This window comes from Eptesicus fuscus, chromosome 3 (assembly GCF_027574615.1).
Source record: "Eptesicus fuscus isolate TK198812 chromosome 3, DD_ASM_mEF_20220401, whole genome shotgun sequence".
Taxonomy (NCBI): domain Eukaryota; kingdom Metazoa; phylum Chordata; class Mammalia; order Chiroptera; family Vespertilionidae; genus Eptesicus; species Eptesicus fuscus.
Genome location: NC_072475.1, coordinates 6313834 through 6328674, shown reverse-complemented (window position 1 = coordinate 6328674; position 14841 = coordinate 6313834). Strand labels below are relative to the sequence as shown.

The window sequence follows — 14841 nt, the reverse complement described above, 5'->3', positions numbered from 1 at the left end:
TTTCTTCTTACACATCACAATATCACAGGTGATCCGTGAGCGAACAGCAAGGGCCCGACCTGATCCGCCATCGGAATGAAACTCGCCCAGCACCAAGGCCACTGTCCCAACAGCGCACACCCGGTCCGAGCCACGTGAGCTAATGCAGAGTGTCCCCCCAAATGTATGCTCACTTTAACAGCTGATAGCTCAGTTCTGAGGGTGAAATGCATTTTAGTTAACACTGGCTTTGAGAAGACTGAAAGGCTAATTCCAATGTAACCCTGATGTTTGGGCGCGGGGGATGGGGGGGGTCCCCCCAAAATCTGGATCTTTGCCAGTAACCTAATGTACATCCCTGATGACCTATAATTAAGTCACTGCCCCTTTCTCCACAATCTTGTCTTGCAAGACCTGTTGCCTAAATGCTCACATTTTTACAGAGGCCATAAACCAGGAACAACACACAACCCCCGAGGGGGTTATCAGCACTGGCGCCAGGCCAGGCCCTCTCTCAAGGCCCCCATCCCAACCCACAGGGCTTTTTGCAAAGCCCACGAAAGGTCCGGAAGGCCCCATCCATATTTGGGGGACAAAGAAACCAAAGGGGATAAAAGAAGGGCTTCCACCATACTGGTTGGCTCAGACTCTGGAGGCGACTCCTCGGAGACCGCCGGCGTGATAAAGCTGTGTGACTCCATTTCTCTAAGCGTCGCTTGGGTTTCTTCAGTCTTCTACAACACCTTTATAATGATTCCATGTGTGTGTACCCGTTTTGGGGGGACACCCTATATATGTAGCTCCCAGGGCCCCGAGTCTGCATCGCTGTCTCCAAGGCCTGGGTTTACATGTTTCCTGGAGGCCAGGTGAGCTTTTCAAGTTGCCCGGGTGGAAGCAGCAGAGAGGTGGGGGAGGAGGGGAATGAAACCAGAATCCCTTCGTGAGGCCAACCGGGGAACTTCAGGCCTTTCAGAGAAGGGAGTGCAGTGAGGATTTCTCCTTCTCGGTCATTAGAAGACCCAGATAACAAAATATGGATTCCGGAACCAACATCCCTCCTCTCCGAGCCGGTGGTCGGTGAGGAAAGCGAGCCGTTTCTCCAACAGTTCCCTGAGTCCTGCTGGCAGCCACGCAGCGACAGCCCGGCAGGACTCTGGTTCCCAGGCTGGCATTCCACATCCCCGCCCCCAGCGCCTGCGCACGGGCGTGGCCAAAGTGGACACAAGACTATTGTCCTTGGCACAATGGCCCCAGTGACGGGGACTGTCTTGGCAGACATCGCGCCCTTCTTTCCTGGGTGTGGAATTCCACCCACAGCCTCTGCATCATGTCAGAACCACGTCCTTCACACACCACCCCCGTCCTCACGATCCTGCCTCGCTGCACACTGTCCCCGCCTCACAGAGGCAGGGGCCACAGACACGGAGAAAGCTCCCCAAACACAGGCTGCGTTACGTCACACGGGCGACTCGAGCTGCCCGGGCATTCTGTCCAGCCTTCCCGGCAGCTCAGCAGAAGCCGGCTTTCAAAAAAATCCAGAGCCACGGCTCGGCAATGTTGGTCACGGCCTCGGCCGTTCCTACAGTGTGATTCGAGGAGACAGATCACCCCGATAATTGAGGCAGCCACCCTATCAGGCGAGGGATGGACATCCAGGGAGCAGTAAACATGCGGGGGCATGGGGGGGGGGCGGTTAGGGGGGAGGTTGCTTCTAGTAATGCTTCTGAGCAGTAAACCCGCCAACCCCTGCTCCTGCTCGATGACGCTGGGAACGGACATTTCTCAGGTGGATTTCTCCCCAGGGCCAGGGCAAGTAGTGTCAACTGAAAAGGAAGAGAAAAAAAGAGTGCCACTTGCCCTATAATTGTGCGCCATCCACTGTAAAGGGTTGGAACGCTGAGGCTCGGGGTGCAGGTTTCGTCTGGACACCACACCCCACTCCACAGGCCAGCAACGTCGCCTGCTGCTTCCGTTATCCCGGGAATTCCCCAAACCATTTCCTGCCTCCTCAGGTTCAATGTCACACACATGACAATCTCACCCCGAACACACCAGTCAGCCCCAGAAGGGACACCGAGAATACACGCGGCCTCAGATTCGCGGAATGTTTTGTGCTTTCGAAGCACAACTACCAGTATGCCTGAGAAGCGCCTGCGGAAGATTTCTCCACGCCCCGCAAGGAGGAACGCAGAGATGCAGTATTTGTTGTGTGTTGAGTGACCAGGGAAAGGGCTTGGAGATGAAACTTGAAAAGGGGAAGCAGCAGAGATGGGGAGACGTGTCCTGGCCCCTGCAGGTAGGAACCCGGCAGAGAGGAATGAGGTGCCCCCGGCCTTTCCCTAAAACCTGCCTGTGATCCCACTGGCAGGACCCAGAAATGCTCAGAACTAAGGGCAGGAGCTGACGGCAAATTGTGGGTCCACTTCTCAAAACCTCAGCGAAACCCCAAACACACTGCCTCCAGCTCCTGCCTCTCCTCCCCTTCCCAGCCGGGCATCAGTGGGTCTCTCCTGTCTCAGTTCTCTATCCCCCCACAACCTGCTGAGACGGGGCTTCTGCCTCACTGTCCGGTGCCAGCCAAGGTCACACTGACCTCTGCGCACTAACCCCATCTCCACCTCCTCCAGCCTTCAAGCACCACCGGCCACTACTGACCAGCCCCCCCTGGAAGCTTTGAAAACCCCCTCTTCCCGGTTTCCCCGCCACCCCCTCCTCAGCCGCTGTGGCATATGTCTTCCTCATCTAACCACGCTCTTGGGAACACCTTCCATGTCGTTCCTAAGGATTCTCAGTCCCCAGACCCTGCTGCATTGTTTCACACTGCAGTCCCACCGTCTTCTCCAGATACGCCCCCCTCCGTGAGAGTGGGCCCCGGCACAGCTCATCACTTCCTCTCCAGCACCTTGGACAGTGCCCAGGGCTTAGTAGGTGCTCAATAAAGAGTTGAATGAATGAAGGAGACTAAGGGATAAGACAGCCTTTTACTGAGTGGAGACTAAGTAGCAGAAATACATACTCTGGGAAAAAGGAATGTGCTTGTACATTTACGGCACAAATCTGCATGGCACACCTACCAATCACACACAAAATATTGAGAGGGCAAAAGATCTTAAACCATCTATTCCCAAGACAGGAGATAAGATCTGTGAAAATTCTATTACCCACCCCCAACAAAGACTTTCTCCTTCGACAGTATTCTCAGTCCTACCAAAACTGCACAATAAGATTTTACAATCATGAAACAAGAGCCACCATTACATCCATGTTACAGGTGGGTGGGAACTGGACACGTTTAGAACACGGTCGGTTTTTTCTTCCATGTTGAGAGTGCTGCCTTCATGCTCATGTGGCTCTTCACTCAGCTGAGCAGTGACGGGCCACAGGGCCTGCCTGGGTCAAGGGCCACTCCACCACTCAGAGCAGGTGTCCGGGCAGGTTCTTCTCCTGCCCGTGTCTGCTCCCTCATTGAGGAGAGGGGTGATCGACCCTCTCACGGGGTGCTTGTGAGGAGTAAACACAGTCACATGAGTTAACTGCAGGCTCTCAGCCAGTGAGCGGTAAATGCTAGTGTTGATTATAAGCCCAGTTTCAGCAGGATGGGGGGAAGACTGAGATCGGTCATTGGTGGCCATTGAGGCAAACTCCACGACACCCCAAGGAACTCTGGCCAGGGACTGGCTCCAGAGGGACTGGAATCCAACAGATCCTCAGGAAGAGTCCTTTAGGAACAGTGTTGGGGACAGTCTGGATGTTATCACCACGCCTGCCTTGCTCTGCCTGGACAAAGCTCACTCGTTTTTAAAATGAAGTATTTTGTAGGGCTTTGTTTTCCTCACTAGAGGCCTGGTGCACAAAATTTGTGCACAGGTAGGGTCCTTGGCCTGGCCAGCAATCAGGGCTGATCAGGTTTCCTACCTCCCCGCCTCCTCCTTCCCTTGCCACTGGTGGCTGGTGCGTCACCACCACGAGTCCCCCAGCCCCCTGCCTCCTCCTTCCCTCGCTCCCTCAGCACCCCGCTGCCACTGCTGGTAGCCCGCCACGTTCCACACCACCCCCTGGTGGTCAGAGCACATCATAGCGAGTGATCAAACTCCCGGTCTCCTGGTGGAACTCCCAAGGGGACACTTTGCATATTAGCCTTTTATATATATAGATTTTGTTTCGATGCATTTTGTCACCTTTTGTGATGACATTTATTGCCTTTAAATTCCTCCAATTTGCCTTTGTTTTCTCTCAGTGAGCTCCTGCATTGCTTGAGGACAAAGTCCTTTCTCTTTTTCTCTTTCTGACGATCCCCAGAGCGAAGACAAGAGGGACCCACTAATCCCCGTCCCTAAGATGAGAAGAGGTGGGAGCTCCCAGTGGGGGTGGAGGAGAGGCAGATGAAGAGGCCAAGCCTGCCAAGAAGCCGGAAGAAGCCGGAGAGGGTTCACCAGGCCAAATTCCTACTCCATGTGTGCCAACATGTTATTTACATTTTCTAGAATTGGCTAGGATGGACTACCCTAACTAATGTCCCCGCTGCTCTATACATAAAGCTCTTAATTTTCCAAGGATAGCCAACGAGAAGACAGGGGAGGTGACTGAAGGTGCCCACCGCGTGCCCTGGCAGCCTGCTCTGGCTGCGGGAGCAAGCCCCTCCAGCGTCCAGGGCCGGTCGAAGTGAGGGTCACGGAGTGAACATTCCGGGGAACAGCTCTCACCCCCAAACACACAGCAGCTGAAGGACCAGGACCTCCATGTCCTCGCTCCTCTGGTGGACAGCTTTGAGTGTGCCCACGCCGCTTCCCCGAAGTCCCCCAGCAGGACGGGCCCAGGTGCCCACGGCTCCTCCTTTCTGCCTCAGCTCTCTCCTCCACGCCTGCCTCAAGGGCAGAGAGAGATGAGGAACGGACGAGCCATGCACACCTCGCCTTATGACCCCAAAGACCAAATATCCTGTAACTCAGACCCTCAACAAAGCAACACCAGAGTGGTCGGGAGGCTAAGATCACCCAGGGGCTAGGAACCAGCTACCACACCGCACGCCTGCCACCGGCTGCCACCTGCACGCGGGCTGCATGCCTCCCACGGCCCCTTCCCCCCTCCTGGTGATGCATGGGGCAATAACCACGCAGAAAGCCACGTGCTAATTGCCGCAATGGGTAAAATGCTGCATTCAAGGGAAGAGCTGGTTATGGATCCAGTTAGCGATAAGCACCCTGAGACTTCTCGGATATCACTGTCTCTTTTTCAGCAGGTTAATAGGAAAATTAGCAGATAATTTAAATGATGGCTCATTTAACACAACGGTTCCTAATTACATTAGCCGCCCATCTGCCGGCGTCTGCTGCCAGCGCCCCCACGCAGCGTCCTTTCCGGCCCAGCCACGCGGGCCGTTTGCCCACCGTGACTCCACGGCATTGTCGGCGCCCATCTCGTTCATCAGGTCCTTTCAGCGCTTCAGCTCTAGAAACGAGTCCCATTTACTTCCGCACATCTTGTTAAAAGAAAGCAAAAATAATTGCCACGCGCCATTTCTCCACAATCTAAATTGAAATGAAGGTTGTTTCTATAAAGAAGGTGGCGGGGGCCGGGGGGGGAACCATTTCCAAAAGGGCTCCACTTAACACAACCAGATGTTGAGGAACTTCGCTGGGAAGAGCTGGGTTGGACCGCGTACTCAGGCTCTGCACGTGTGTGCGCACCTACATGCCTGTGCTTCTGCCATTGCACTTGGGGCCCGACTAGAAAAACACCTGTCCAGAGTCCTGCGGACTCCTCGGCTCCTTGGCCAACCACAGCTGCCAAGTGCATGGTGGGGAGCGGAGGGCCAGGCCCAGCTGCCTGCTTCCAGGCGTGGTCCCAGCTTTCCAAGGAATGCTTGGCGCTTGGCCGGGTAAGGCGGGCTGCGGAGGTTGAGGTTGGGAGAGCAGGATCTGGGGTGTGGGAGGGTTGGTGTGGGGTCCCCGTTGGAAGAGCCTCAGAGTCATGCCCAGATCAGAATCCTTCTGGACACGGGAGCTGCCACCGCCTCTGTTGCCGAAACCTGTTCCCGGGGTGGTGGGGCGGTGACTGGAGGGAGGGGTGCTCCCCGGGTTCTGAAACTTTCCAAAGCACCCCTCCCTGGTAGGAAGCGGAGAGAGGGTAAGGTGGGGAGATGTTATCACGCACCCATAGCTGGCGGAGACGGCCCGTTCCTACCTGGGTGCTGCTTTAAGTCCATTTCCCACCTGTGGCCCCAGGAGGCACCCTGCACTGTCTCCGAAGCAGATCAGCATGGAACAGGCCAGCTTAGGGTCTGCCACACCCGGACCTGAGGCCGGGCTTCGCCTCTGTTGGCTGTGGGACCTCAGGGACGTTGCACACCCTCTCTGAGCCTCAGTGTCCTCACACGGCATAAGAGTGATGCACACCTGGCGGGTGTGTCCAGCGGTCCTTCCTGGGCACAGCGGCTGGTCCTGCAGCAGGTGAGGCCGCGACGGACGTGACCATGTGCTGAAACAGCGGAAATGACCCGTGGTGGGCAGTGCCCGCCCTCGACAGGAAGCTCTAATCCCAGAATCGCCCATTCTGTTCACCTTGCCTGCCTTTTCTCCCCAGCCTGGTCAGCGGCCACCCTCTCGCCTGGCTGCCCAAGCTCCTCCATTCCCTTTCCCTCAACAGCCTCCACCTCCATGGATCTGCATGTCCTGTCCCTTCTACCTCTGGAACCTCCCTGCGGCTGCCCACCTTCCCCTCTCCCTCGCTGCGCCTTGGGTCACCCAGTGGCTCCGTGCTGTGGGCTCTGAGCACAGCGCTGGGCACACAGTAAGTGCTCAGGGAAAGCTGCTGAATGAGTGAATGGATGGATGAATGAATGGAGCCCGGACGCCACAGAGGCATCCTGTCCCAAGAGACTTAGTTTGAGCTCTCCGGCCCGGCTTTCTCAGGGTCCAATGCCCGCCCGGGATTCTGGTGAGTCTGCGTCTTCCCATCCCAGCGCGTCCTGGGCTTTGAGGACGTGTTTGAACAGTAGCGGAGCGACATCATCGCAGCATTCCGGGGAAGGAAGAGAAAACCGCCCTTGAACCCACCGCCTCCATGAAGCTGTCCGGGCGTCCAGGTCCCGGTCTCATCCTGACATGTGAGACCTGACCCCCGGCTTCCTCACTTAACATTCCAAGGCTCCAGCTGTCCCTTCGGGCTGTTGAGACTCGGAAAAGACACCCACACACAAGTCCCAGGGGTGTGAACACGCATCCAGGGCGGCCCCTGGGCCAGAGACCGGCAGAACCAGGGCCAGAACCGGGCACCGATGCACCACTCGGAGCTCACGGAGCAGCTCGTGAGGAGGCGTCTGGCCTGCCTCGGTGGCTGCAGGTGGGGGAGTTATCCTCGGGGGTCCCAACACCCGGTGCCTGGCGCTCTGCCTCTTGGACGGAGCAGCCAAGCAGGGGCTCAGAGGGGAGCTGCCGTGAGCAGCCTCGCGTGGGCCAAGCCTCTGGAAGTCAGAGCGGGAAGCGGGGAAGTGCGTGTTTGCTGGCAAGAGGATCCTCCAGGACAGGCGGCTGGCTGCTCCCGTCTCGGCCGGTCCTCCCCTCCCTGTAGGCGAACTCGGGACAGGGCTGGGAAGCAGAGATGAGCAGGGGGCACCCTCTCCCTGGAGCAGGTCGGGGGCGCCTGGGCATCCCTGCCTGGGCCGCGGGCGTCTCCCTCAGCCTCTGGGGTTACACGGTGTACCTGCTGGCAGGATGCCTCCCCATGGATGGAGGAATGAAGGCGGATGTTTAAATAGTCACGAGCGAGAGTCCCCAGGCTGGGCCTCACTCACTGACGCCAGGAAACGCAAGGATTCTTTTCCCACGTTCACGGAAAGCCGCTCCTCAGAAAGCGCCAGCCAAAGGGACTAAAGCGGGTTCGTCCCCATATTCTGGTGATTACAGGGGGAAGGGGACACGCAGGGAGACCTCTATTAACAGAGGGCAAGCTGGTCTTTTCTTCCCCAAAGAGACAACTAAAAACACCCCCCAAACCCTTGCCACCTTTTCAGGGATTTTAGAAAACGGCATTTCAGCTAAAAAAATCAGCTCTTTCTGCGCATTTCCCAAAGGAGTGGAAACAGACTCTCCTCCAAGGTGCAACGCCTTAACCGCAGGCTATTTCTGCGGTCCCTTTGGCTTGAGTTGGGCCTGGCAACAGGAAAGGTTTTAGGTCCGAACTTCCACTTAAACGCGTGGGGTTAACTTCATCTTATTTCCCAACATTCAATAGTGTTAGCGTCCAGTCCATGTTTAAAAAAGAAAGAAACAAGGAAGGGAACGCGTACACACTTGCAGCAGCGGGCTCGATTTTCAAGTTGCCATTCCAGTCAAACCTCAGGCCTCGAATGCCTCCCAGCTCCAACACCTTGCTTCTCAGCCGGTAACCAGTCACGCCCATACCTGCATGACCAGTCAGTGTCTCTCAGGGGACAGACAAAGGAGAGAATGCACAGGTGTGGGTCCGTTTACCGCTAATCCTTGTGTTGTTGACATCTCCGGAAATTGTGCTGTGAATATTTTCATGTTTTTTTTTTTCTCTCGGAGGTCTGGAACGGATTCATTCAATTTACATGATTTCTAATGGGAAAAACGATCTGGTTGGTTTCAAACAAATTGCTTCTCGAACAGCCTTGGGAACGAATTATGTTGGGAAACCCCGGGCCCACGCCCCACTATTTGCTTCCTCCTCACTATTATTCCAGGGATTAAGATTTCTTTTCATTGTGGTCAAAGACACGAAACATACCATTTGCCATCGGAACCAGTTTTTTTTTGTTTGTTTTTTAAATATATTTTATTGTTTTTTTTTTTACAGAGAGGAAGGGAGAGGAATAGAGAGCCAGAAACATCGATGAGAAACATCGACCAGCTGCCTCCTGCACGCCCCCTACTGGGGATGTGCCAGCAACCAAGGTACATGCCCTTGACTGGAATCGAACCTGGGACCTTTCAGTCCGCAGGCCGATGCTCTATCCACTGAGCCAAACCGGTTTCGGCCGGAACCAGTTTTGAGTGTACAGTTAAGTGGTGCTACGTCTAGCAGGCACATTGTTGTGCAGCCGCCGCCACCATCCACCAGCGGAACTCCTTTCTCCTGTAAAACTGAAACCTGTCCCGTGAAACAAGCCCCATTCCCTCCGCCCCAGTGCCTGGCACCCACCCAGTCTGCTTTCTGACTCTGTGAACTTGACTTCTCTATGGCCCCTAATGAGTGACTAGCGTATCTGGCTGAGCTTAATGTCCTCAAGGTTCGTCCATGCAGGAGCAGGTGTCAGAATGCCCTCCCTTTTGAAGGTTGAATAACAATCCATTATATGTAGAGGCCACCTTTAAAAATCCATTCTTCCATCCATGGACACTGGCTCGCTCAGTTTGGATGTGGTGAATAAAGCTGCTTGAACACAGGTGGACAAATACCTCTTCAAAATCCTGTTTCAAGGCTTTGGGGGGACCCCCTCCCCCCCATAAATATTGAGTGAGCAGCTACCACGTCCTTGGGCCCCGGGGATGAAGATAAGGTGTCCCTGACAGAATCCACCACCTAGTGATCAGATAAAAGACCAGCTCCTCCCGCATAAGGTTTTCCGTCTGTTGAACTGACTGAAGGCCTGGTGGGGCCTAAAGCGCAGGTAACTAGAGGTAGTTAGTTCATTGAGGTTTACCCATGATTTAAACGTTTAATTTTCCAGCCCTTTCCCTCAACACACTTAAAAAAAATAACTACCGTGTTTATGATATTCGGTAGGCAGTATCGCTAATTTTAAAACTGTGTAAAACGAGAACCGGAAAAGCACGTTTCCCAATAGGGCGATGGCCTGCCCATCGCACACTCCGTTACTCTGCGCTGTGCGTACAGATGGCTACGTAATGGCTGCGCTGTATTTAAAACTCACCCACCAAGGGGACCTGCCAGGTTAGCCTCTCAGAGTTCATTCTTTAAAAATATGCCTATGCTACTGACCAACAGGAAGGGCTCTGAAAGCAGAAACGATTACTTCAGTCCCAAGGTCAAAGGCACAAACATCACCCTCCCAGCTCCCCTGATGCCTGCACCTGCGCGTGTGGACGGAAGTGATGGGTAAGCCATGGTTCCTCGTGTGCGGCTCCGTGTGGAGGGCTGTGGCCCGCTGCCCCACGGGCACCCTCTGAAAATCTACAACGTCACCCCATCTCCTGCTCTGTGCCTGCTGGTCCGGCCAGCCCACACGCTTGGCCTTGGACCCCGGAAAGGCCACCGGCTTCCGTTTTGCCGCCCTGTGCGAATTCCAGGGCAGCCACTTAAGAAACAGGCTATTTCTATGTGGTTTGTAAAAGGCTTTGGTATTTCTTCCCTGTTAAACCCACGAGAAAAAAAAGCAAGTATTTTAAAAGGCATATAGCAATTACAGACATAATCTCTGCCGAGACGTTTTAAAGCCCTTCCAAGTACGTTCCTTTCAGAAACGACCTTAAATCTCCACGTTCCTATGGCGTCCAGCTATTTGAAAGAACGCCAGCCCAGAGGAGAAGTCACAGATGCATCTTTCTTTTGCATCCAGGCCAGTGAAATACAGTGTTTTCCTAACTGGAGTATAGAACAGTCACAGGGAAATCTTCCAGAACATTCTAGTGATAAGATACACTAAGACTAGGCAAAAAAAAATTAAAAAAAAATTGACATCTTAATCTTGGCAAAGTCTTCCTACCCCTTCCCATCACGCACCTTATTATACTGTTCATACATGTCATCTCGACATTAACCAGGCATGACACGCACAGCAAATATGGGTTGCAGCCACAACTGCCTGTGGGGCACAAAGACCTGTGAAAATAATTCTTAGTAAAAATTGTATGACATGATTTCACAGTCCCTAAAACACTGAGAGCAATATAAAAGCCAACATGGGGCAAAGATGGGGTTTGCAGGAAGATTTTGTAGTCTTCCAATACACCCGCCCCATCCAATCAGAGCCTCTACCTAAAGAGACCCAACTGAAGTCTTAAAACAATCAAGTTGTAGTCACTGACAGTAATTCTTTTTTTTTTAAAAAATATACTTTTTATTGATTTCAGAGAGGAAGGGAGAGGGAGAGAGAGATGGAAACATGGATGAGAGAGAATCATTGATCAGCTGCCTCCTGCACGCCCCCTACTGGGGACCAACCCCACAACCCGGGCATGTGCCCTTGACCGGGAATCGAACTGTAACCTCCTGCTTCATAGGTTGACGCTCAACCATTGAGCCACGCTGGCGAGGCCACTGACGATGGTTCGAAACGACGCTGGGCTTGCTAGTGTGGGAAGTACTGATCACTCTTGGAAGCTGCCCACATTAACTCAAATGCTCTCCTCCACGGCCAACACCAATTTCCCTCAGAAGCGAGTGGGAGCGCAGACCTTGGGAAAAAACGCCGCCCTCAATTTCCTGAAGTCTGATTCCTAGGAAGGGTCTCTCGGCCTCACTACAGGGCGTTACCAGGCGCCCACCTTGCACACGCCACACGTCTGGTTCCGGACACCGTGCAGACGTGCGCAGGCTGCTCAGTCTGAGTGGCCTCTCCTGGAGGGGCCGCCGGGGAGGGAGATCAATGAAGTGCCCAGATGGCAAGGAGACGGGAAGAGGCACAGCCGAAAGCCTGGTGTGCTTAAGAGCCGGTTTCACACAAAACATCTCAATCCTCTCTGTTTCAAGAGCTCAGAAAGGCCGGCAGCTAGATGGTCTGGGCCCCCGGAGCAGCAGCCATAAAAGAAGCCATCATTTTCTGGGTCACCTGAATGTCACGATTTCGCCCCAAGTGGATGTGCCTTGACTTGTGGAAAACAAGCTTAACTCCATTAAACGCTTCTCCTCCGTCTGCCTTCGGCGCGATAAGAGCAGGTGCTCAGTGGTTCTGCTAGAGTCACACGCATTTACTGAAGAACAAAAGGCTTAATAAGACAAATAGGTTTTATGATCCAGAAAATAAGCCCGGGGGGGATGTCAGAGCCTAGGCTCAACTCTGTCCCAGGGGCCCCCTCCCCTCATTCCTGCCAACGTAAAACGGTCCGGCAGGGATCATGGCCCGGAGGGGTGGGGGACCTAGGCCGCCCGCCCCCTGGAACCAAGTGGGGGCAGGGGCAGAGGTGGAAGGGCATGCCGATCAGGGGCTGGGACGCCAGCAGGCTGTGTTAGCTTGCTCAGGGCGACAGGACAAAATACCACAGACCTGGGCGGCGTCCAGAACAGAAATTCCTTTCGCACAGTCTGAGGGCTGAAGTAGAAATGCCAGCAGGTCATTTTCCCCTGGGGCCCCTGCTGCCTCTCCACGTGGCCATCCCTCTGTGCATGCACACACCTGGCGCCTCTCTCTCTCTCTCTCTCTCTCTCTGTCTCGCTCTCTCTCTCTCTTCTCTCTCTCCCCCTCTGTCATCTGTTCTTAAGGGGCACCAGTCACATAGGATGAGGGCCATCCCTGCAGCCGCAGTCACATTAAGGTGCTGGCGGTTAGGAGCTCAACTTACGATTGCGGGGGAGGGGGACACAATTCAGCCCATAGAGGGGGTGGGCCAGCACACCCAGGGATGAGGCCCCGAGCCCCTGCAGGTCACACGGCTGCAATCCAACCCCACGGGCCTGCGAACACTTCGGAGATGGCGGTGAAGGCCGACTGGACCGTGACCTTGGATCTCTGTTCCCCTGACCTTCTGCAGCTCAGTATATTCACTACAAACCAACTACGTAAACCGTGGCCTGAAATAAAGATCTAGACGGACTCATAAACTAAACCAAGTTATAGTCTCATTGTTGTCATCACCATCTGTGGTAGGCAGAGCCCAGCAGGAGAGGGCTGTCACCCCAGTGTTCCCAGGAGGAGGTGTGATGGAGGGCTGCCCCGGGGCTGTGGGCAGGGGTAGGGGTAGGGATGGGCACAGGTGTGATGGAGGGCTGCCCCCGGGGGCTGTGGGCAGGGGTAGGGGTAGGGATGGGCACAGGTGTGATGGAGGGCTGCCCCCGGGGGCAGTGGGCAGTGGGCAGGGGCAGGGATGGGCACAGGTGTGATGGAGGGCTGCCCCCGGGGCAGTGGGCAGGGGCAGGGGTGGGCACAGGTGTGATGGAGGGCTGCCCCCGGGGGCTGTGGGCAGGGGTAGGGATGGGCACAGGCTAAGCCACTCAGAGCCCCCACAGCAGCCATTGGCACTCTCCCATCCCAGCATGAAGGGGTAGGCTGGAGGCAGAGCTGGGAGGGGACCGGCTGTTAACCCAAAGGTAGGGCTTGTACACCTTCTCTTTGTCCTCATGGGCTGACCCAAAGCCAGGAGAAAAGGGAGCCGAGTGGCCCAGTTCCGGGGGTTTGCCACCCTGACATGGGACAGAGGGCCCCCACTCATTGAGTGCCCTGGGTGTGCCCTTCCATCCAGCACCCAGGTCTCATGCCTCCTGCTAGGCCCCGGGCAGGGTCCTGCTGCCACCCGCAGAGCATCCTCACCCCTGCTCCTCACTGACCTCCTCCTCCCCCTCCCCCTCTGGCTCTCACTGGAAGGCGGTGGAGAAGAGGGCAGGGATGGCGCAGGAGGCGGAGGGGGCTCAGCAGCCAACCCGCCTCCCAGGACACAGGCGGAAAAAGATGGGCAGACTCCAAGCTGCACCTCGACATCCGAGGTTGCTCCTGTCAAAGGTGGGCGATGCCACAACTCCAGGTGGGGAATTCATACCTGCTGATTGGGCAGAGGGCACACTAGGCCGCGCATAGGCAGTGCACAGCGAGCATGCTGGGAGTCGGCACTGATGGGTTAGATCAGCTTTCTGTTGTCCACGTCTGTTCTGGGACCGCTCTGGTCGGGGAGCTTAGAGGCGGTAGCCAGGTGTCCTCCCAAGGCCGTGGCAGGGCCAGACACGCGCATGGCCACGTGAAGGGCTATGTGCCGAGCATCTGTGCTTATCCAAGATCTGGCTTGGGTACCAGGACACTGGCTCTGCTCGGCAATGGGCTGTTTCTCCTGAACCCAGTGGTCGGCAAACCGCGGCTCGCGAGCCACATGCCTCAATCAGATTGAGGACGTTTTTAGCAAAGGCCAGCTTAGGAGTACCCTAATTAAGTTAATAACAATGTACCTACCTATACCGTTTAAGTTTAAAAAAATGTGGCTCTCAAAAGAAATTTCAATCGTTGTACTGTTGATATTTGGCTCTGTGGACTAATGAGTTTGCCGACCACTGTCCTGAACCAAACCAGGCCTACCCTTCCTTATAAAGGCTCCTAAATTCTCACAGACGAGTGATTCTGAAATTTTTAGGATAAACTACGCCATCAAGAAAAATATTTTCCAGTACTCAACCCCATGCGTGTGCACATCTGTAACTTACGTGCCAGCAGGCGGCTTAGTGCGGTGGTTCAGAGCACACCGTGGAGGAACACCCACCCGTTTTCAAACCCTGCTCTGCCCTCAGGAGCTGTGTCGCCTCACAATGGAACCATCTGGGCCTCAGTTTCCTCACCTGTAAAATGGGACAGCGAACGGTAAATCCCCGATCTACCCTAGCTCTCATGAACTAACCAGAAGGTACTACTTCTCACTGTTTGTTTTTTTTCTTAAAGAACTGAAATTGTTTGGAAGATTTTTACACAGGTCATAAGTTTAGTGTCCGGATTGAAGGTTCAAAGTGTTTTTGCAGGCAGCAAACCTCTATCACCTCTGGTAGTAGACAATCCAGTAATGATGGAAACATTTAAACATCCTATATAACAAAAGCCTAATATGCAAATTGTCTCCTCGACGGGGAGAGTTCAACCACTCGCTATGACGTGCGCTGACCACCAGGGGGTGGCGCGGAACATGGCGGGCATCGGCAATGCAGCACTGGTAGCGGGCAGCAGTGGAGGCGCTGCCAGTCCCAATGGGT

At 54.8% G+C, this 14841-nt stretch overlaps 1 protein-coding gene across 2 annotated transcripts in view; it reads right to left on the bottom strand.

The window, feature by feature from the left end:
- The window catches only part of BACE2 (beta-secretase 2), a 76900-nt gene that overhangs the window by 45360 nt on the left and 16699 nt on the right, over window positions 1-14841 (bottom strand). The gene's annotated exons all lie outside the window — the stretch shown is intronic.